The following is a 25,197-nucleotide window of genomic DNA, read 5'->3' on the forward strand; positions in this document are numbered from 1 at the left end:
GCAAAATGTGCAGTGCAGTCACGATACCCTTGCCCAGTGGTTTTCAAACTTTTTTTATGAGTGACTTTTTTTTATAGAACTATGCAATAACGATATAACATTTTTTTCGCCCTTGTAAAAGACTTTGTTGAATTTAAGGAAGGTTGTGTTGCTATTTAAATAATTGCAACCGTAGTGATAAAACACCCAAATTGCCTACCTACAGTATGCACTAATCAATGACATTTTTTAGTATAAATAGTGCGAGTAGTGCATTCACACTGAAATTCCAACAAGAAAAAGTGCACTTTAAATACCTGGATGATGCACTTGTGGCAAATTAGCTCAAAAGGCAAATATTAATAATTAATCATAACTTTTTATAATTATTTATAAATATTTGGATTAGCTAATGGAATTAATATTATAATCAACAAACCTGTTCGCCCAGCAAACACCTGGTGTTAATTGTTTATTAATTCTAAAAAAAATTTGTTGCCCGGGTTATGGGAAATATATTGTCCTTATTGTACAATACTACTCAGAGCATGTAGCCAAAATCTGCATGATTAGGGACTCCAGTTATGAACAAAACTACATACAACTTGAGTGTGATACAAACAAGACTTTATTAACTACACTAAACACTTATACTATTCTAACACACACACATACATGCATACAGTTTAACAATGTAAAGAGAGCTAAAAGGGATAGTTTACCCCAAAAATAAAATTTGCTGTTTATCTGCTTACCCCCAGGGCACCCAAGATGTAGGTGATTTTGTTTCTTCAGTAGAACACAAACAGAGATTTTGAACTCAAACCGTTATCAGTCTTATAATGTAAGTGGATGGGAATCATGGCTTTAGGAGCCCAAAAACATAACACTCTTTTCAAAAAAAACAGAAAAAATAACAATTTTAACCATTTTTAACGGAAAAAATGCCATAAGGCTCAGGGGTTGAGTGGCTCTGCACCAACACACTTTCCATGCATGTTTAATTACATGTTAGGAGTACATTAGTACGAACGACAACAACATACATAAACATTTAAAAACTAAAAACACTCAAGTACAAAAATTGGATTGTTTTCTTCTTGTACAAAAAGTAATGTCGTCGCTTCATAACATTACGGTTGAATCACTGATGGCAGATGGACTATTTACTATTCTGATGATGCGTCATATACTTCCTGGACCTGACACTGTTATTATTTGGCAGTTGACAGTCAAGCCTCCCGGTTTTCATGGCAAAATATCTTAAATTTGTGTCCGAGACAACTAAGCTTTTGACGGGTTTGGAACGACATGGAACGTGAATACAAAAATTTTCATTTTGGGGATGAGTATCCCGTTTAAAGGCAGGGTAGGTAAAAAATTGTAATAAAAAACTTTTTTTCCCAATTTGAAACTTTAGGTATATATCAATACATGTTTAAAATGTAAGTACTTGGCAGTATAAAAAATGGTGTGTCTGTAGACCTCTCACGGTAACGTTTAAAAGACAGCTCAAGCCATTCACCCACCCCCTCCCTTTCATCCCAAATTATATCTCTTAATTGTAGTTTATGTTAGCTATATTACGCAGAAATGACAAAAAAAATAACAAAAAAATATGTAGGATCAAAATACTAAAGAAAGTTACCTGTCCCAGAACGAAAGCCATGGGTCAGCTGTTTCAGCCCCTTGAGTTTCCCTCATTCTCACCATCGCTGGAAAAGCCACGCCCGATATAACTCCCGTTTTATGTTTATCCAAAAGACTTTTCATTGCCTTTTCTTGTACTGTTACTGTCTTCCCCTTTTGCCTTCAGTAACATAGGCCGGTTACTGTGAATTTCCTTGCTGTTTCTCTGCTGTCGATTCCTAGGATCCGTGCCTGAATTCCTCAAATCAAACGTACCGAGGTCATGTGGTGGCAAAATGGTGGTTGCCATGAGCGGTCCCGAAAACTGGAAAACTATCAGACTCACCACGATTTTTATGAACTGATTTTAATTAATGCATTGATATATATGAAAAACTTTGGAAGAAAGTTTTTATAAATTTTTACCTACCCTGCCTTTAAGAACAGATGAAAGTTTCATGCACTCAACTGGTCGAAGCTTTAATTAGTAGCGCAGGGTGGAGCGGCTACAGATCTGATTATGAATGACAAAATAACCTCTCTATAATTCAGGTTGAGGAAGTCTGTTGCAATTATAGTGCATCATTTGAGACGCAGATTGTTTTTTTCTTGTAAAAGTCTGTTGCAATTGCAAAACTTACTTGACAATAACAAGTTATTTTTCAAACATAAAACACTGGTTAATCAAAATCAATCTCTCCAAATCTAAAAAAACTAAAACATTCTCTCTTTACTCTAGTAAGCTCTAGACAGTGGTAAAATTTGCTCATCATTAGTAACCCAAAAAAATCGGTAAAACCCCCTCATCATGTCTCTCCCCCTCTTTAGATTCGGAATCTCTCCCCCTGAGTAAGTACATAGTTACACCACTTACAACATCAACCTAGGAAGTACCAGGTGTGTGACACTCACAAGCATCACAACTGCAACCCCAAGTTGCTGTAACAACAGCTTAACTTAATATTGACAATCAGGCATGGGCCGATTACCAGTTTCAAGGTATACCGGTGGGCCTGATTACCAAGTTCAAGGTAATACAATCAGGCCCCCATATTGCGATTTGAAATGTTACCGCGATTTGATGGTTTCAAAACCACTAATATTTTCCATTATACCGTTCCTGCGGTATGCGCCGTTTTCCATGTCTCCTCAAAGACTGAAAGAGTAGGAATCCCTCAGGCTGAGTGCAGTGTGTAGAGAGTAACACTGACCCCTCCTCCTCCTGTTGGTGCGAGCGTTGAGCGAGCGGTCAGTCACATGTGTATAGGATGGCCGAGTTTACACATATTCATATTCATATTCACGGCCTTCTATTTAAGTTTTCACCATTTATTTTACTATAATTATGTTTTTTTATTTATTTATTTATGTATTTTTGGGTTCAAAGCTGTATAATTTTTCCTTTTTTATGTGGAATGCTGTTAAATTAATGCATAATTTGGATTATGTTTTGTACAACTGTCTTTCTACTTACAGTTAACATTATTCTAAATCAGTTGGATCCATGGATTTTTTTAATTTTAATTTAAATTTTTCTTAAGAATGACAGAATTCATTGAAGTTTTAAGTGTTATAAGTGCATGTTATCATTCAATCTGTACCTGCTATTGTATGGTGTATCCTTGACAAAACCAAACTGTTTTCATTAGGGGGGGGGGGGGGGGGAATAAAAAAAACTGACAAAACCAAACTGTTTTCATTATTTAATAATTGCATAAAAAAAATAAAGAACAAAATAAAAAAAAATAAAAAAAATATTAATAAATAAATAAATAAATTGTTTTTGTTGTACATGTCCATACATACCACTGTGGTGATTTTCATATTATTTTACTGTATCATTCTTTAATAATTGCACGACAAAATCATGAAAAAAATGGCATGCAATCTCCAACAGACCCTTGTTCTACATGTCACCACGCACCACTGTGGTCATTTTCACATCATTTTACTGTATCATTCTTTAATAATTGCATGCCAAATTATGACAAATGCTATCTTTATCACTATACACTCAAAATTGGAAAATTCATTAAAAAAAAAAAAAATTAAATCAAATTGTTTTCTGCAAACTCCACCAGACTCTTGTTCTACATGTACCCACGTACCACTGTGGTCATTTTCATATAATTTTACTGTATCATTCTTTAATAATTGCACGACAAAATCATGAAAAAAAAATTATATTTTTCACTCTTTAGTAACATTTGAAAATTAAGAATTAAAATCAAATTTATTTCTGCAAACTACTGTATAATTGTTTAATAATTGCTTACCAAATCATGACCAATGCTATCCTCTTCCTAACTGTAAATACATTTTAAAAATCCATAAAAAGGTAAAATCAAATTCTTTTCTGCAAACTCCACCAGTTTCTTTTTTTACATCTCCCCAGGTACCAGTGTGGTGATTGTCATCTTACTTTAATGTATAATTTTTTAATAATTGCTACCAAAGTCCTGACCGATGCTATGCTATTGACCTCGCTATATCCACATACAAACAAACCTGTAGACTTTTATTTACTTTTGGCTGGCTTTGGGATAACCATGAGGTTTGGATATTGACTGTGTATTTGACACTATGTTTGGCTTAATGAAGGTTTTGGTAATTCTCATCCTGCCTTGTCTGTGCGGTTTTCTCTGTCTTGACCAACAACATGGACATGCCATAACTTACAGGTGAATGTTTACAAATATTTATATGTTAATTTGAATAAACATTTATGTAGCCTATTCCAATTTAATATTTTATCTGGTCTTCCAGATATAACTTTCAGTGTTGCGATGTACTATAAAATGTCCATATAACTGTACTTTCCCCTTATCACTAATCTTATGCTATTGTCACTATCCAGCAAGATCATCACAGTCACAAAGGTATTACTGTTAGTATAGTGGTTGTAGTACTAATTTGTATATTGTGGCACATATCTTCATTATATAAGCCATCCAAAATGTTCTATGGCATCATTCTCATTTCAGAAGGATTTTCTTTATATTTTTCAGTGCAAATGTATTGAATATTAACCCATCGTGACATTTTTTAAAAGTAATGAAAATTTATTGTACAAATTAAGTTTTAAAACATGAACTTGGAACTGAACGTGGCATGACTGTTGAGATGCACATGCAAGGAAGAACAGATTAAAGAATATTAAATTGGAATAGGCTACATAAATGTTTATTCAAATTAACATATAAATAATTTTAAAACATTCACCTGTAAGTTATGATATGTTCATGTTGTTGGTCAAGACAGAGAAAACCGCACACACAAGGCAGGATGAGAATTACCAAAACCTTCATTAAGCCAAACATAATGTCAAAAAATATATATTAAATATTAAAAAAAAAATATTTAAAAAATTATACAGTAAAGTAAGATGACAATCACCACACTGGTACCTGGGGAGATGTAGAAAAAATCTGGTGGAGTTTGCAGAAAACAATTTGATTTTAATTTTTTATGAATTTTCAAATCAGAAAACATAAAAAATAAAACTATCATTCAATATATTAAAGAATGATAGAGTAAAATGATATGAAAATCACAACACTTGTACTTGGGGGACATGTAGAACAAGAGGCTTAGAATCAAGAGGGAGGAGATGCAGAAAATAATTTGATTCTGGTTTTTTTTAGAAATTGCAAAATTTGAGAGTGAAAAGAAGCATGTTCATGTTTTGGCATGCAATTATTAATGATTAGTAAAAGAGATTAAACTCACCACAGGTGGTCCTGAAGCCTTGTCATGTAGAAAAACAAGATCTGGTGGAGTTTGCAGAAAAACAATTTGATTTTAATTCTTAATTAATTTTTGAACAATGCATGTATAGTGAGCAAGGGTAGCATTTCCATGATTTTGGCATGCAATTATTAAAGAATGATAGAGTAAAAATGATATGAAAATCACAACACTTGTACTTGGGGGACATGTAGAACAAGAGACTGGTGGAGATTGCAGAAAATAATTTGATTTTGATTTTTTATGAAATTTCAAAATTTGAGTGTATAGTGAAAAAGATAGCATTTTTCATGTTTTTGGCATGCAATTATTAAAGAATGATATAGTAAAATGATATGAAAATCACCACAGTGGTACTTGGTGTCATGTAGAACAAGAGTCTGGTGGAGTTTGCAGAAAACAATTTGATTTTAATTCTTAATTAATTTTAAAATATGCATGTATAGTGAGAAAGGTAGCATTTTCCATGATTTTGGCATGCAATTATTAAAGAATGATAGAGTAAAATGATATGAAAATCACAACACTTGTACTTGGGGGACATGTAGAACAAGAGGCTGGTGGAGATTGCAGAAAATAATTTGATTTTCATTTTTTATAAATTTCAAATATGAGTGAATAGTGAAAAATATAGCATGTTGCATGATTTTGGCACGCAATTATTAAAGAATGATACAGTAAAATTATATGAAAATGACCACAGTGGTACTTGGGGATATGTAGAATAAGAGTCTGGTGGAGTTTGCAGAAAACATGTTGATTTTGTTTTTATATGAATTTTCAAATATGACTGTATAGTGAAAACAAGGGAACTTAGTCATTTCCCATGATTATGTCATGCAATTTTATTAAAGAATGATACAGTACAATAATTATCGCAAAGTCACTCACAGTGGGTATATATGGACATGTACAAGCAAAAAAAAAAACTTATTACGTTATTTATTTTTGGTTTATATTTGTTCTTTATTTTTTCATTCACTTATAAATATGAAACTGTGATAATGACATTCAAACAGTTTGTTTTGTCATTTTTAGTATTTTTTTTACCCTTTTCCCCATCCTTTATGTTGATTTCCTCCACATAAGTCATTTGCTAATATTCTGTATGTTGCTGCGCCACATGATAATATTTGTACACATAGCCGTCAAAATCTTATATTGCCAATTTGCCACAGACTATAAATGTTTAGTCAAATCTTGTATTCATCACTGTTCAAAGTTTCCCCATGTTCATGTTGTGTGGAAAAATGACACAGCAGAATTCCGCTCCGTACACCAGGCAGTAAAAACAGGATATTTACAACGCCTTCAAACCTTCATTAATCCAAACAAACACACAAAAAACATGATTTAATAAATGATTTGAGTATATTTTAAGAGAACTGTATCCCCACATAGCCTCTGAGTCTTAAACCAATCATCTTGCTCAAAAGTTACTGGAAACATTTGACGCCACCGCATTAACAACTGGAATGAAATCATATCCCAACGATTTGTAACAGATCCAGACAGACCAAATATGTTGGCATTGTACCATGTAGAATCTTGTACGAAATGAATGAAAAGTATTCACTTAGTCTTGTAAGATCATCACTGAATAACTTCACAGAATGTTTACCAGGCTGCCAAAAAAAAGAAACATCAAAACCAACAACTAAAAACAACATCAGAACATTCACCAAAAAAACAAAAAGACACAGCAGCATTCCATCCGTAACCAGCAGGCTGAAAAACAGGATATTTACACGCCTTCCAATCCATTACTTCAGCTATGAGTGAATAGTGAAAAATATAGCTGTTGCATGCTGGTGGCATGCATCTTATAAAGAGTGTACAGTGGAAAATTATTGGACAAGGCACAAACAAGTGTACTGGGGATATGTAGGAATAAGAGGTCTTGTATGAGTTGGCAGAAAACATGTTTGATTTGTTTTTTATATGAATTTGAAAATATGACTGTATAGTGAAAAAGCTAGCATTTCCTCCCATGATTCTGGCATGCAATTATGAAAAGAAGATACAGTAAACATCATATGAAAAATCACCACAGTGGTATATATGGACATGTCACACAAAAAAAAAACTATTTTATTTTCTTTATTTTTTGTTTATTTTGTTCTTTAATTTTTTTTCATTCAATTATTAAATAATTGAAACTGTGAATGACATGAAAAACAGTTTGGTTTTTTGTCATTTTTTAGTATTTTTTTCCCCATCACTGTTTATGTTGATTTTTCCCTCCACATACGCAGTCTTCTAATATTCTGTATGCCGTGACTCCAACACAAATAGATTGTCCAAGCGGGAAATTATTATTATTATTTTTTTTTTACCCAAGTCACTTTAAAAATAACACATTTCGGAGCTGATGATGCACAATCCCGTGATACCGTGAAACCGTAATATTTTTGCTTAAGGTTACCATACCGTCAAAATCTCATACTGGCCAATGCCTATTGACAATGCCTATTGCAATGTCTGAAAAAGTCTTGTAAGATCATCACTGAATCTAACTTCAAACCACAGAATGTTACCAGCAAGGCTGCCAAAAAGCCGACGACACAGCAAAGGCATTCGGGGGAATCCGTAACCAGAATCATTGAAAAACAGGATATTTACACGCCTTCCAATCCATTACTTCAGCTGCCACTACTCCCACACACTCAACATGATTTAATACCCTAAAGTATATTTTAAAGATAACTGTATCCCCCATAGGCCTCTGGTCTTCACCAATCATGTGCTCACAAGTTACTGGAAAAACATCACGCCACCTCATAAGAAGGATATGAAATAATATCCCAAGATACCAAACATGCCCATACTACAAGCTTACACAAGTATTCACACATCTGTTCAATATGATAACTTACGTAAGGCCCATGGTCTAACCCTACTGATTACACAACATATATATTGGGCGGTCTACTCCCTACTACTGATACACAATCACATATATGTTCCTTGGGCCGCGGTTGTGGCTATCATGGTTAGAGTCGACCTTGTAACCTCTCTTCCTCCAACTCTGGGACCCTTTCCAAAGGAAATGCAAAATTTACTTTCTTTCAGAGATCATAACTTTGGACCACTCAGAAGCAGTCCAGTCCTTTTTGTCTTTAGCCCAGGTGAGACACTTCTGATGCTGTCTGTTGTTCAAGAGTGCCTTGACACAAGGAATAACAATATTTCAATTCACAATATTCTAATTTTCTGAGATACTGAATTTGGGATTTTCCTTAGTTGTCAGTTATAATCATCAAAATTAAAATAAATAATCATTTGAAATATATCAGTCTGTGCGTAATGAATAAATATATTATATACAAGTTTCACTTTTTGAATGGAATTAGTGAAATAAATCAACTTTTTGATGATATTCTAATTATATGACCAGCACCTGTAGATATTTTGTCAGTACTTTCACCTCTGGGATTGATTTCAGTGACAGGATATGTAATCCAACAGATGGCGCTGAAGCTCCCGAAAATGTGTGCTCCTTAAATGTGTCCCCCGAAACATTAAACGATTCAATTAATCGATCAGTGGTTCCCATGAGCTCTGAAAACATATGCTAAAATAACATGTCAGCAAATTGATGCTAGCATTGAAGGTGCATTTTTCTTTTCTGCACAGTACGAGTACACACGCGGTACAAAATATCGTGTGAGATCACAGGTCGCCCGATATCCCGACTTTCTGCATGGCTGGACTTCCCCGACAAAGCTTTAAAACACTGATCGGACAGTGATGGATTCCCTGAACTTTGAGTCCGAGATGGAGGCAGACGGGCAGGGCAGTTACTCTCTGTTTCCAGCGCTGGACAGCATGAGCAGCCTGACAGGAGCCGCGGAGAGTCTGGACGCGTGAGTTTGTTGGCCAGAGGATGAATGCGTTATTTATGAAAAAATCCCCTTCACTTTAGCACAGACGCCAGAAAAGCTGTTTAATATTGCTGCACAGAAATACCCCAAAAGGGCCTTGTTGCTGTTTTAGGACATGCTGCCATGATATAATTTTTTTTCCCCATAAAAAAGTCCCATGAAAAATTACTGCGGTTACCGTGGTGAAATTATGCAATCAGACATAAAAATACGTGTGGTGCCACCGTGTCGTGTGTCTATGGTATTTTTTGTAAGTGTTGGCTCAATAAGTGTCAATACCGTACACATTATCATTCATTTTCACTATATTATATCACCATAAAACTGCATTTGAGTGGCATTAATATGGTTCATCAATATTTACTTTTTATATTTTAGGACTGTTTCACTATGACTGCTTCAAAAGAAAGAAAGAAAACATTAAGCTGCCCACCTAAACAGCATTTTGGCCATCATAATTACTTTTTAGCATATCTTTAAAATGAGTACTTATAACAGAAATAATGTACATTTTGTTAGTTATAACAGAAAGACTATAATTATGTGCAAACTGAATCTATTGATTTCAAAGACTATAAACTGTGTTTATATGTATTTACACATTTGTAATGAAGTTGGAATTTAGTACAATTAAATATAATATCGAAAAATTATAATCAAGCATTTTACATGTGCTTTAGTCAACACGTCAAAATAAGTGTGATTATTTAAAGCACAACAAAAGCATATTAAACTGATTATTTAATATTTACATAAATGGATCATTTGTCTAAAATAAAATAAATACAAATAAAATGTTATTTTAATTATACTGTACTTACCCTCAAGTTGTTCCAAACTTGTATGAGTTTCCTTCTTCTGATGAACATAAAAGGAGATATTGTGAAGAATGTGGGTGTGACTATTGACTATGGAAGTCAGTGGGGGCCAGAAACAAAAAAAAGTTTGGTTTCCCACATTCTTCAAAATATCTTCTTTGTGTTGAGCAGAAGAAAGAAATTCATAAAGGTTTGGAACAACGTAAGGGTGAGTAAATGATGACAGAATTTTCGTTTTTGGTTTAACTATCCATATAAAGTAAGTCTTTTGATTTGAAATTCCTGATACTACACGTACATCACGGAGACGTCTATTTGACGACTGCATTTACATCTGCAAGATGCACTGGATGTGAATTGATAAAAAAAAATGATCATTGGCAGAGGTTTATCCTTTTAGAATCTCTTTCAACGGAGAAAGTACTTACAAAGTTGTCCCCATTTGCAATCCAAAAGGGAATCTCGGGAATTGCAGGAACAGTTAAGGATGTAAAAAAGTTGAGATCAGGTCAGATTTTGGTCGAATGCTCAAAAAAAGCCCATGCTGATAATTTGTTGAGAGCAAATACTCTGGCTGGTGTTCCAATAAAAGCCACCTTCCATCCATATCCAAACAGCAGTAGAGGAATAATTAGAATAAGAGAACTTCAGGATATGGATGAATCTGAAATAACCACAGAATTAACACAAGAAGGTGTTACAAGTGTAAAGAGAATTTCAATCAGAAAAGGAGATCAAATAATAAAGACTGGGACATATATCTTGGACTTTCAACCAATCCCAACCACCAGAATGGATCCGTTTAGGATATCTGAGAGTCCCCATTGATATTTTTATCCCAAATCCTCTAAGATGCTTCAACTGTCAGAGATTTGGTCATAGTGTCTGCTGGCTGCAATAACAACAAGTCTATTTGTCATAACTGTGGAGAAGAAAGACATGAGGGAAACTGTTCAAAATTATCAAAATGCAGGAATTGCACAGGTGATCATCCATCATCATCAAAGATCTGTCCCTCACGGAAAAAAGAAAAAGAAATTCAAAAAGTGAAATGTCTTAAAAGAGTGAACTATGCAGATGCTCGGAAAGAGGTTGAAAAGCTTCCTATTTTTCAGTTTGAGAAATCCTTTGCTGCAGTGGTTTTAACGAACCAAGCAAGAGGCTGAGTGCCAAACTGATATGACCTGGTTAACAAGAGAAAAACCCACAATTAATCAGTAAAACCTCATCTTCAATCAAAAAGAAAACACAAAGCACCCAAACTTCTAGTCAAACACAAACTGAAACAATTCAGGATCAAATTGTAATAGTGGAGATTCCCGTGACCTCAAAAGGAAAGAAGTCACAGCACAGCACAAGAGCTCAACAACAAAAGTTTAGCCAGGAGAATAGATTACAGAAAGCTGACTCCCTTAAGGATGTAAACATGGCGGAACCCACAATTTCCGGCAGTCGGAGCTCCTCTCCTAAAAGTAGGAGTAAAGGCCAAGTACTGGTTTTACCAACATAATTAATACCAGTATTATTCAGTGGAACTGTCGTGGAGCAAAGGCAAATTTTGCAGAACTTCAACGACTAGTTATGATTCTCAACCCTTTTGCCTTTTGCCTCCAAGAAACTCATTTGTCACCAGACAGTCCTTTGTCTTTGAAAAAGTTTGTTAGTTTTAATGCATATGGTCCAAACATACATGGACCTTCTGGTGGCTAAACTATATTAGTTCGACATGATATTATTCATAGTCAAATCCCAATAGACACTAACCTTCAAGCAGTAGCAGTACGATTAACCCTTCATAAGGCCATCACTCTGTGTTCTATTTATATACCTCCTGATGTACCAGTGACGCTTCAAGATTTAAATAAGCTTTCTGACCAACTACCAACTCCCTTCATAATTATGGGAGATCTTAATGGTCACAGCCCGCTATGGGGTGGAAAATATACCAACGCAAAAGGGAAAAAAATTGAAGATTTTATTAATAACAAGGATTTGTGTCTTCTTAATGATGGCTCAAATACATATTTGCATCCGGGACATGGAACATATTCTGCAACTGATATAACAATATGTGTACCTGAACTTTTACTTGATTTCTTGTGGCAAAAATTAGGATGATTTATGTGGAAGTGATCACTTCCCCCTCATCATTACCCCCATAAGATCAGACTTTCAACAGAAAAACCCTAGATGGAAACTCGATAAAGCCAATTGGTACCTTTTTCAGACCCAGTGCTTTGAAAAAATTAATACAACACTTCATGAATGTCAAGATCCTATTAGTAGTTTTACAGATATACTTATGGAAATAGCAAATGAAACTGTACCAAAGACATCATCAAATCCAAGCTGTAGGATTAATCCATGGTTTGATGACAACTGTAAAAAGGCTATTAAAGATCAGAAAAAAAAAGCAGAGAGGATCTTCAACAATCATCCAACAAATGAAAATTTAATCAAGTTTAAAATATGTCGAGCTCAAGCACGTAGAGTTTTAAATGATACAAAGAGACAGAGCTGGAAAAGATTTGTATCAAATTTGACAACTAATACTCCTACCAAAAAAATCTGGGATTTAATTCGAAAGATGAAAAACAAAGGAGAAGGTCCTCAAGTACGACATATTAAACATCAGGACTCCCTTTTAACCACAAGCCATGAAAAAGCAAATGTACTAGCAATGTCATTTGAAAAGAACTCTTCACTAGAAAACTGTCGACCTGAATTTAACAGAATACGTACTCAGCAGGAGCAGAAACCCATAAATTTTTATTCAAATAACACTGAACCATATAATAAGCCCTTTACTATACAGGAGCTATCTAGTGCTCTTAAACGATCTCATAATACTGCTGTTGGACCTGACAAAATTCATTATGAGTTTTTGAAGCATCTGCCTCATACAGTATTATTAATTCTTCTGGAAATTTTTAATACCATATGGAGAACAGGAGACATACCATCATCTTGGAAGGAAGCTATTGTTATTCCCATTCCCAAACCGGGCAAGGACCACTGTGATCCAAATAATTATCGGCCAATAGCTCTGACCAGTTGTGTCTGTAAAACCATGGAAAGAATGGTAAATGACTGTCTGGTGTGGACACTGGAGTCAAGGCGCAAGATCAGTGATTATCAGTATTGTTTTAGACGTGGAAAAAGTACTTTAGACCATCTTATCAGACTGGAATCATTTGTTCGGGACAGTTTTATTAGAAAAGAACATGCAGTAGCTGTATTCTTTGATTTAGAAAAGGCCTATGATACCACCTGGAAATATGGTATTCTTAAAGATCTACATGAAATCGGTTTTAGAGGCAACCTACCTATTTTCATCTCAAACTTCCTTTCTAATAGAATTTTTCGTGTTCAAATAGGAACCACTTTATCACATGAACATATACAAGAATTAGGTGTTCCACAAGGAAGCATTCTTTTCGGTTTACACTTTTCAGTGTCAAAATCAACCAGTATAATCAAGGTTATAGAACCTCATATTTTTCGTAGCTTGTATGTCGATGACTTGTGTATAGGCTACAGAGGAGAAAATATGAACGTAATTGAGCGGCAACTACAGTTATGCATAAACAAGATAAATGACTGGTCAATTAAAAACAGATTTAAGTTCTCTAGAACAAAGACTGTGTGCATGCACTTTTGTCTTCTCCGATCTCAACATCTTGATCCAGAGCTACATATGGAGGGTGAACCTATCAAGATTGTTAAAGAACTCAAATTTCTAGGTTTGATGTTTGATAATAAACTCAACTTTATTCCACATATGAGAGCCTTAAGGAAAAAATGCTCCAAAACTATGGATATTTTAAAAGTATTAACTAAAACAAAATGGGGTGCAGATTCCAATGTGCTCTTACGCCTCTACAGAGTTCTAATAAGATCTCGATTGGATTATGGAAGCATAGTGTATGGACTGACAAGGATATCTTATACAAAAGTACTTGATACAATACATCATCAAGGAATACGTTTGGCCTTAGGAGCCTTCAGGACTACTCCCATACAAAGCCTCTATATAGAAGCTGGAGAATCATCGCTCCAAAACAGGCGTCTGAAACTGTCCTTACAATATGCGATCAAACTCAAGGCAAATCGAAATAATCCAGCTTATCTTTCAGTATTCCAACCAGAATGGCTTTACTTATATGAAGCTAGACCGAAATATATTAGGCCTTTTGGTTTATGGATTAAACCACATCTAGAGAACTTAAATATCAACTTGGATTAAACGGCTCTATTATTGCCCTGCACCTCCCTGGGCTCTGGAAAAGCCAACCATTTTTTGGACTCTGAATCAGCACAAAAAGACAGAAACTCATCCAACTGAATACCAACAGAAATTCTTAGAGTTAAGGTCTTCATTTCCACTACATAAAACTGCATTCACGGATGGATCAAAGACCAATAACAGTGTATCAGCAGCAGCAGTGATAGGAGATCAACAATATGGCATTCGAATTCCGGATCAAGGCTCTATCTTTACAGCTGAGGCTCGAGCAGTACTTCTTGTTCTAGAAAATATTGAGAAGGGTCAAGAACGGGACTTTTTAATTGCCTCTGACTCAAGATCATGTCTTCAAGCACTTGAATCTCTAAAAACTGATCATCCCATAATTGTTGAAATCTTAACCAAATTCGATCTTTTAAAGAAAGATAAATTTAATATTATTTTTTGCTGGGTTCCAAGTCACATTGGACTTACTGGAAATGAGAGAGCGGACACTGCTGCCAGGGATGCACTTGACCTGGAAATATCTGACTGTCAAATACCACCTTCTGATTTTAAACCAGTAATTAAGTTATATATAACTAATAAGTGGCAGAAAGAATGGGATGGAAATAAAAAAAATAAGCTGTATGAAATAAACCCTAGTATAAAAAGAAGTAGCTTCTATAATTTTAAATCAAGACATGATCAAGTTGTCTTTACTAGGTGTAGACTGGGGCATTCAAGACTTACCCATGGGTTTTTATTAATAGGCGAAGTTCCTCCTTTATGTCTTTCATGTAAAGTTCCTTTGACTATTAAGCATATTTTGTTGAACTGTAATTTTTATGATGCTGCTAGAAAACGCTTTTATTCAGAAACATGCTTGCATGGAATATTTGAAAATGTACCACCTAAATGTATTTTAGATTTTCTATCTTATGTTTACATTTACATTTACATTTAGTCATTTAGCAGACGCTTTTATCCAAAGCGACTTACAAATGAGGATGTTAAGTTGAAATGTTTTATATAATGTAAATCTTATGGATGATACTGAACTTTTTTGCCATGTAAATAGCCATGATGCTAACATGGCGTAAAAAACTTAATAAACAAACAAACAAACATCTGCAAGATGTCTTTTTTTCGAGTGTTTGGTCATCTGCAATACGTCTATAGGACGATGTCATAAAGATGTTTAGAAAATGTCTTTAAGATGTTTATGATTTAGAATGTATGAAAAACTGACATCTGAAAGATGTTTATCAGATGTTTGTACATAGCATATGCTCTCCGTTCTCTGTATGTGGATTACTCAGATTTTATTCTATAAACATTTTATTGTTGATGATTTGACATGATCCAGGATTGTTTTTTAAAGTTTGATGTATGACTATAGCAAATAAGCAATAGACTGTTCAGTATTTTGATTGTTGATACGCTGTGAGTCTCAGGTGCTTTCCACTGGACAGTTTTAATTTGGGTGAACCAGAGAACTTTGGCTTCCATGAATAGGACTAAGTATAGCACAAACAAGTTTGACCTAGAGGACACCTGACCACAATGAGAGGGTGGAATAAAGGTTATTTAACTACATTTAAATTGCCTTTTATTTTCTCACACATTCAATACAATTAAGTGCACTTTGTTTTTCACAAGTGCTATGTATCTCACTGGTTTTATGAGTAGTACATATCATTTTATTACTATAGAAATACTATAAACAAAACAATTAAGTGCACTTTGTTTTTCACAAGTGCTATGTATCTCACTGGTTTTATTTAGTATTAATTAATATTATTTTATTACTATAGAAATACTATAAATAATAGTTACACTGGTAACTTACATTATTGCATTACAATAAACACAACATTTCAAACTATGGTGGATGTATGTTAAATATTGTATGTCATATACTGCTGCTCTTTTTTATTTTATTTTTTTCAGTGAAACCCCTAATGAGGTTGCAGATAAACCGAATCTCACTTGGCTCGATGCTGCTCAGGTGAACATCTCCCTTAAATCATGCTGTTGTTATTTCAAATACATTTCTTGTGATCAAGTCACTGACTTTTCTGATCGTTTGATTGTTCTTGAAGAGGCTGGGCGGCCCATGCACATCAAGGAGATCAAGCAACGGATCATTGATCGCGGACTGGTGCAGTCAAAGTAAAGAAATTATTTTAAAACTATTCAAATTTTCTTCAGCCTATTTTTTTACAATGGCATGCACAAATGTAAAGATGAACACTGTTTCTCTTACTATTTCACAGTGCAAAGTCAAGCCTTGAGGCAGTCATGTATCGAGAGGTGAGACTCGCAGTCTGGCCCAGGTTTATTTATGAGGCCATCATGCTGTTACCTGTCAGCCATGTACCATATTTACTTTATGCTTTCCATTCAGTACCAGCAATGTGTTTAATTTAGTGCATGGTTTCATTTGTATTTGTCTATCATATTTACATTCATTAAAGTTTTAGAATGAGTAATATAGGATAAAAGGGTGAAGTCAGAGCAGTCTGTCGCTAAGAGAGTCTATGAGAAGTAGCATGCAGCATTTGCTTTAGTTTTACGGTGTGTTACAGACACAGAAAGGGAGCAGACGCTTCAAGAGGATTGAAAGCAGAAATGGAGTTTTTGCCCTGTTGGTAAGTCGATAAGCACATGTCAGTTAGCTGTCAGTGTCTAGAAATACTTTGTATTAGGACAAAAAAAAATTACTTTTATTGTTAATCTTATTTATTGTTTTTTTTTTTTTTTTTCATCAATTAACATCGAGTAAAGTGAAAGGTGTGTATATAATAAACAAATTTAAGACATTTTTATCTTCAAATTGTTGCTGTGAAAAAGTTAAGAGAAAAAGTCTGAATCAGAAGAGAAATATGTTTTCGATCAAGCACTGTTTACAAAACTGTCCAATCATCATTTTCTTTTTTATATATGTGGTTTGGAGTCCACATCAAACAACCACAAACATGATCATCTCAATTTATGTTTGATGTTATTTTAACTTCAAAGGTGAAGTGTGTGTTTTGGCAGTTAAACAGTTATTTTCATGAAAATTGGATCAACTAGATTTTGACACATTGGACCACAAAAAAAAAAAAAAAATATTTATACTCTCAATGAAGTCAGTTTATAATGGCCTTACTTTGAAGATCATACTCAAAAGACACGCTTCACTTTGAGATAGATTCCAGCAGTTTAATTTAATTTAACACCTGTGTGAAGCTGTAATAAACAGTTTTTTTTTTTTTTTTTTTTTTTTTTTCAAATCTGACAAAAAGGCTCTGTTGTATTTATGTGTGTAAAACTCTTTGATGATTTGTAACTCATATATGCAGACTGATGAAGAGAGACAGCATGCATTGCAGGCATTCTCTGCCCAGTCGACTTTCTCAAGTTCAGGCTCCGGCTCGTCCCTGGGACCCCTGCCTTCCCCAACAAGCCACACTGAGTCCAGGCCTAAGGTCAGGAAGGGTAATCGCAAGAACCAAAATGAGAAGTTTCGGCTGAAGTACATGCGTCTGCGCAAGGCTGCCCGTGCCATGATATTTGTAAGTAAAAGTTAAGCCTACTTTAGACATTATTATAGTAACCATCCTTGAAAAGGTGCTCTTTGAATCACAGGAAAATGCAGCATTATATGATGAGATTGCTCACCTGGAAGAGAAGTTTGTCCGGGCAAAAGAAGAAAGGAGGTACATCCACACTCAGTTATCTTTATTACAAAACATACCTGATTGAAAATGAAAATTGTAATTATTATTTTAAAAAGAAGATGCTGTACTGAAAATCAGAGGAGCTGTTTAGTCCAGTTTTGTATTTGATATATATTTTTTCCAAACTCTTCATACTTTCATGCTTACTTTACAAAAGTTGTTTTTTTTTTTCCTGAAAGAAACTAATACTTTTATTCTGTGAGGATGCATTAAAGTGAATAAACATGACAGTGAAGATGTTTATAATGTTACAGAAGATTTCTATTTAAAATAAATGCTGTTGTTTTCAACTTTCTCCTAATAAATATCCTGAGAAACAAAATGTATCACGGTTCCCACTAAAATATTACTATGTACAACTGTTTCCAACATGGATAGCAATAGTAAATGTTTCTTGAGCACCAAATCAGTATATTAGAACGATTTCATTGGACATTGAAGGCTTGAGTAATGGGTGCTGAAAATTTAGCATTGTATCACAGGAATTAATTGCATAAAAAAAAGAACAGTTATTTTAAATTGTAACAATATTTCACAACATTGCTGTTATTTTCTGTACTTTTGGTCACATAAATGCAGCCTTGTTGAGCAGAAGAGACTTATTTTGAAAATGATAACCACAGTGTGTGTGTGTGTGTACATACATATATATATATATATATGTATATATATATTATATATATATGTGTGTATATATATATGTGTGTGTGTGGTTGTGTATATATATATATATATATATATATATATATATATATATATATATATATATATATATATATGTATATATATATATATATATATATGTGTGTGTGTGTTATATATGTGTGTATATATATATATATATATATGTGTGTGTGTATATATATATATGTATCTGTGTATATATATATATGTGTGTATATGTATGTGTACAGTATATATATAGTATGTGTGTGGTGTGTATATATATGTAATGTGTGTGTATATATGTATGTATATATGTATATGTGTGTGTATATATATGTATATGTGTGTGTGTATATATATGTGTATATATATATATATATATAATATATATATATATCTATATATATCTATATATATGTGTATATATGTGTGTATATGTGTGTGTGTCTGTGTGTGTGTGTGTGTATGTATGTATGTGTCAGCGTGTGTCTGTATATATGTGTGTGTGTGTGTGTGTGTGTATATGTATGTATGTGTAAACCAAAAAAGCCTGTATTGCCTTAAATGATTAAAGGTCCATAATAACTTATAATAACAATAAAAAAGGCTTAAATGGTACTGTTTTAGTATGATTTGCCAACCAGATCAAATATGTAAAAATAATCAGCAATCCTAATAATCAGTAGTTGCATAACTAGCCACTTATTTTCTCACCCTGTTTCTCCAGATTCCTGCTGAAGTCTTTGTTGCAGTATCAGTCTCTGGCTGAAGGAGAGTCTGTCTCGACTCCCAGCTGCAGCACACACCCACCTGTCACGTTGAGCTCCAGCACAGCAGGGGGCACTGCTCTACCAGGGAATCACAGCCAGGCCACTGGACTCTCAGGATCTGAAGACAGCCTTTTGAAGAAACCCAAAAAAGAAAGAAAGGAGAGGGGAAGAGAGAACAGCAGGGAAGAACGTGAGTGCTTTCTTCAATATATGTGTCTGTATTTTGAGACTGCAGATTCAATAGTTACTTAGTGTTACTTAAGCTTTATTTGCTCAACTCTTAGTCATGAAGAAGATTTGTAAGAAAAGGAGGGTTGTGGATGGAGGACTGCACAAGCTCGTGCAGCCCATCTCGCTGGATTCTTCCGGGAGGCCGGTCTTTCCCATCGTGCTTGGTGGACTCACTGTGTACAGCCTAGGGGAGGTCAGAAAGTCATCCAGCTCTAATCTGATATTGTAAAGGTCATAACTGCTGTTTTCTTCACAGTGAGGCAGCAGTCTTTGGTAAATATGTATATATAAGAGGTTTTTAAGAGTGAAATGTTTTGTCATTTGAAATGTTTTTATCGTAGATCATCACAGACAGGGCTCTGTTTCATGATGAAACTGCTATCTATCCCGTGGGGTTCTGCAGCACGAGGATTTTCGCCAGCCTGAAGAACCCTGATCTGAAGTGTCTCTACACTTGCCAAATCAAAGATGGTGGTCAAGGACCACAGGTGCACAATTATGCATATGTATTCTTATGGATAGTTGACCTGATGTAGGCACATCCTGCAGTTTGACATGCCATATTCCATTTAAAACATCAGTGATTATGCTTCTGTAATTATGGCAGTAAAAGTGGTGAAATAACCCTGGTTATGAAGTTGCCTGTAAACCCTTACAGCAGAAATTGACTATATGAGCTAAACCGAAACCTAAATCTTTTTGTTCTTGTAATATTTAGTTTGAGATTGCGCCAGAGGATGATCCACAGAACGCAATAGTGGCCTCATCAGCCCTCACCTGCCACGCAAACCTGCTCAAAGCCATTGCTGGCCGAAGGTAAAGCCCTTTAGATTAACTCAGGACACTCTGTGGTTATTTTCATGAAAGTTAAGCATTTTTTTTCACTAGAAACCTCATTAGGATTTTCTTTCTGTTTGTTGTTTCCCCCACACCCATTTAAAAATTCACAGTATACATTTCCTATATTTTCATCATGTCTAATTTGTTTTCATTTCCCCCAAATCCTCATTATTGTAATTCTCTCTCTCTCTCTCTCTCTCTCTCTCTCTCTCTCTCTCTCTCTCTCTCTCTCTCTCTCTCTCTCTCTCGTGCTCTCTGTCTCTCTCTCTCTCTATATCTCTATATCTATCTCTATATATATATATATATATCAGAAGTTTTATATATATGTATATGTGTGTCTGAGTGTGTGTATGTATAGTAAATTATATTTAGATATTAGTTTTACACTAATGTTCAGAAGTTTGGGGTCTTTAAGATTTTTTTTATTACTTTTCAATAAATAAATATTTATTTTAAAAAATGTTGACAAATTATCCTGTGTTAACCCCACCCCTTCTTTTCAGTCCAGATGAATGTTACCTGGGAATGTTTTTTGATTAACCCTATTCCCACTTCACTATTTATACTACACAGAATATGTTCCCAAACTGATCATATTTTTTCTTATTCTAGGGGTAAACCCTTGACCAACATTGTCCCAACTGGAGCAGACTTTTTTGGGTTTTCTCACTACAACCATTCAAAAACTCACAAATAGCACACCTCATGCTCACAAATTCATCAAGACATAACAAACAACATATAATTTTTCACAATAATTAAATAAATGCATTTAAATATATGCATTTAATTTTTTGCAAGTCCCTAATTGCAATGTTTGATTGCACTCTTTGTGATTATTCCCACTTAAATTTACATTTTTGTGAAAATAGTATATATCCCAAACACACACACCTCACACACAACACATATATATTTATACAACATCTTGCGGACTTAGCAGACAACAGCTGCATTTTTTTCGTGGAACAAAACATTATTGGGCTAGTTTCCATTAGAAATTGATATGCATTTAAATATATGCATTTAAATGTCTGCATTTAACCCATCCAAGTGCGCGCGCACACACACACACACCGTGAACACGCACATGGAGCAGTGGGCACTGCACACACACACACCGTGAACACGCACATGGAGCAGTGGGCACTGGGGAAGCCATTTTTGTTGCGGTGCCCAGTGAGCAGTTGAGGGTTCGGTGCCTTGCTCAAGGGTCTCACCTCAGTCGTGGTATTGAGGGTGGAAGAGAGTGCTGGACATTCACTCCCCCCACCTACAATCCCTGCTGGAACCGAGACTTGAACCCGCAACCTTTGGTGCAGTGAGGCAGCTGCCATTTACTTTGGTTTTGTTATTTTGTTTAGATCATAACAATTTATTAATCACAAAATGTTAATTATCTTTTTGCCTCTCTACTTCAGTTATCAGTGGGTGCGTTTTGAGGTTTGTCGGCCTGGTGACGGACAGGTGGCACATGGCCTTTCAGAAGATGACGCATCTGTGAACTTTGAGTCCTTTCAGCGAGTGCAAAGCTCTGAGGAGAGCCTGAGCAGTCAGAACCTTACAACAGAACACAGCAGCACAGGTCAGACAATTACCACAAACCACAACAAAAGAGTTCTGCATTATTATATTATTGCTGTTTCTCAAGTCACACTGATTTATATAGTTCTTTATACAATACAGATTGTTTCAAAGAAGCTTCACCGAAGCTTAAACCGAAAAATAACAGTATTAATGTTGCAAAGGTCATTAATTATAAAACAAGCTATTCAGTTCTGGTATAAGCAGCTCTACACAAGACAGCGGTGTCATTATCCAGCTCAATTATGTGTTCATCCAATAGTGCCATTAAATCAAAAATATTTTAATCCCCAGGTTTAAATGCTGAAGCAGGTTGTAACCATGGGATACCAGGGATATAAATATATTTTGTTTTTCTTTTACAGTGCGAGCACAGCAGCCGAACATCTCGTCTCACCTTCTGAGCTCAGCAGCGCTGCAGACTAATGTAACTTCTCTCTCCAAAACTTGAGCTTATTCAAACACATTTGTCTGACAGTGAGCTCAAACTAAGGTTAGGTTTCAGAGTGATTCATATCCAGATGGGGTCATTATAATTAAGCAAATGAACAACACTGATGTACCAATCTTTATAGGCCTACCTCCAGGTGATCAAATGTCACATGACCGTACAGTATTATCATGATAATAATACCAAAACAACCAAGGAGAAAAACTAATAAAAAGATTAAAAAATAAAAATAAACAAGCAACAAAACAAAACATATGAAGGTATGCAAAATACAAGAATACAATTCTCAATGTATTATTCAATAACATTAATTGATACCTGCCTACGTACTGTACATAAATTCAACTAATAACCACAAAACGTTTATTATATATAAATACATATCTTTTATTTAAAGAAATGGATGAATATCAAAGTTGCAATTAGACATCGCGATCCAAAATGTCCGGTAGCACAGCACTTTGCAGATTCGAGACACTCAGTCTGCACTCTTCAGTACATAGGCATTGAGGTGATATCAACAAACTGCTTTTACAGCATGAGGCCTTTTGGATTTATACACTAGACACGTTGTCCCCTAGAGGAATAAATGAGGACTTTGATATTCATCCATTTCTTTAAACACAGGCTATCTATTTACATATAATAAACGTTTTGTGGTTATTAGTTGAATTTATGTACAGTACGTAGGCAGGTATCAATTAATGTTATTGAATAATACATTGAAAATTGTATTCTTGTATTTTGCATAGCTTCATATGTTTGTTTTGTTGCTTGTTTATTATCTTTTCCTTTGTTTTTCTCCTTGGTTGAGATGTCATTGTTTTGGTATTATTATCATGATAATGTTGTACGGTCATGTGACCTTTGATCACCTGGAGGTAGGCCTATAAAGACTGGTACATCAGTGTTGTTCATTTGTCTGACGAAGAGCCTGCGTGCTCGAAACGTCACATACGCTATGGGACAGTTTTAAAAAACAAAAAAAATTTTGATACTTTTGGAGCTTTGGTCTTGCCGACTTTACATTTAAAAAATGTTCCACTTGTTTCTTAGTCGAGCACTTAGTTGAGATCAATGTGTGTGCTTTTGCCTGCTTTTTGTCATTATAATTAAGCCAATCATATCATTCATTATGTTGCACTCAGATCTGCAATATGAAATAAATCTTCCTGTTTAAACTGGATGCATCCCTGCATGCCGCAGTGTGGAGTATGGCTTTTAGACTATTTTTACTGTACATAACAAAGCAGAATCCTTGTCAGGTCAGGTTGTTATTCTTTGTACTGTTAATGTGTGTTATCAAAGTGTGCTCACAGTCTTTACTGTGAAATACTTCAGATAAAACATAGACATAAAATGATGGTTTAAATCAGCCCTTAAGCTTTTAGTGTTATAGTTTAAGATTTCAACTTGTTTTGCCAGTCCTGTAAAGCTCAAAGTCTCCTTCAGAAGCTACAGAATACAATAAGCAAAGCCCTTACGGCTTTCATCTTTCATTATGTAGGTCATTCCATGTATGTGATGAGAAGGCTTTGTACCTTGAGCGAATAACAGATTTCATAAAGACATCTTTCGACATCACACCTCTGTTGGTATTTGTAATGCAATGTCATTCTGTGGTAAATGTAACATTTCAGAATATATTAAACATTAAAGTTTCACACCCTGACAGACGTGCTTTTATCTTGTGGGAATGAGAAGGAAACGTATTATAAATACCTCAGACAACCACTAAATGTCACTGAAGAGCTGTGAAAAACACATCATACACCTCACTGACAGTAACTACAGCACGGCTGACACGCCAAATCCTTATTAAATGGAAGATAAATGTGCCTTATAAATCCATTTCACAAAGAGTTCATATTTTGTGTGTTATGTCTTTTTGTTTTTTTTAGTTAATGTGCATATATGCATCAGTTGTACATTTTTGGCAGTTGCTTCACATCTTGATGTTGTTTTAACAACCTTGAATGCTACATTTTTAGTCACTCTTAATATTTGATTTTCTTATTTTTAATTTTTCATTTTAAAGTTGTAGACCCTCTTTGTGCTTTGTTTTGTTGATATAGCTCCTGGTTCAAAGACATAATTTATGAATCATAACTCACAAAACTGGCTAGTGTGTTCATATGTGTTACCAGACATGGTTGATTCTTCACCTGCTTTTGTTCATTTCAAACCCTGGATACTATTGTCATTCAGATGAAGCTGTTGTCACTGTGGTTTGCCACATCGTTGTCTCTTTAAGGGCACCTATAACCGAAAACCTCATGTCACTCTGACCGTACCCTGTTAAAGACAATTGACAGCTAAGACAGGAAAAAGATTAATTGAGATGCTGACCTGCTGGTCTTGAGTACAATGCAGTCAATGAGGGGAGGGCTGGGTATCCTGAGGCACAGCAGGTGTGGAGGGAGGGGGTCCCAGCTTCATTACTCTCAGTGTACTTATGTGTTTTAAGAGGACTGGACTTTCCTACATTTCCTCACGGATGGGTGGGAACAGGAAAGCAAGAGTTATATCCGCCCATTCCCTGTCTTTAAGAGGTTAAAGTTCACATTTGTCATACCCACGAGTCTGGCACTCTCACTCTCTGATGACCTCTGACTCACTTTCCCTGTATGCTAATATAATGC

At 34.9% G+C, this 25,197-nt stretch overlaps 1 pseudogene; it reads left to right on the forward strand.

Annotated features, from left to right (window-relative positions):
• Positions 1-8,870: 8,870 nt before the first annotated feature.
• LOC109109491 lies at positions 8,871-24,227 on the forward strand (annotated as a pseudogene).
• The last annotated feature ends 970 nt before the right edge of the window (positions 24,228-25,197 follow it).

Source organism: Cyprinus carpio, chromosome A18, assembly GCF_018340385.1.
Source record: "Cyprinus carpio isolate SPL01 chromosome A18, ASM1834038v1, whole genome shotgun sequence".
NCBI lineage: Eukaryota > Metazoa > Chordata > Actinopteri > Cypriniformes > Cyprinidae > Cyprinus > Cyprinus carpio.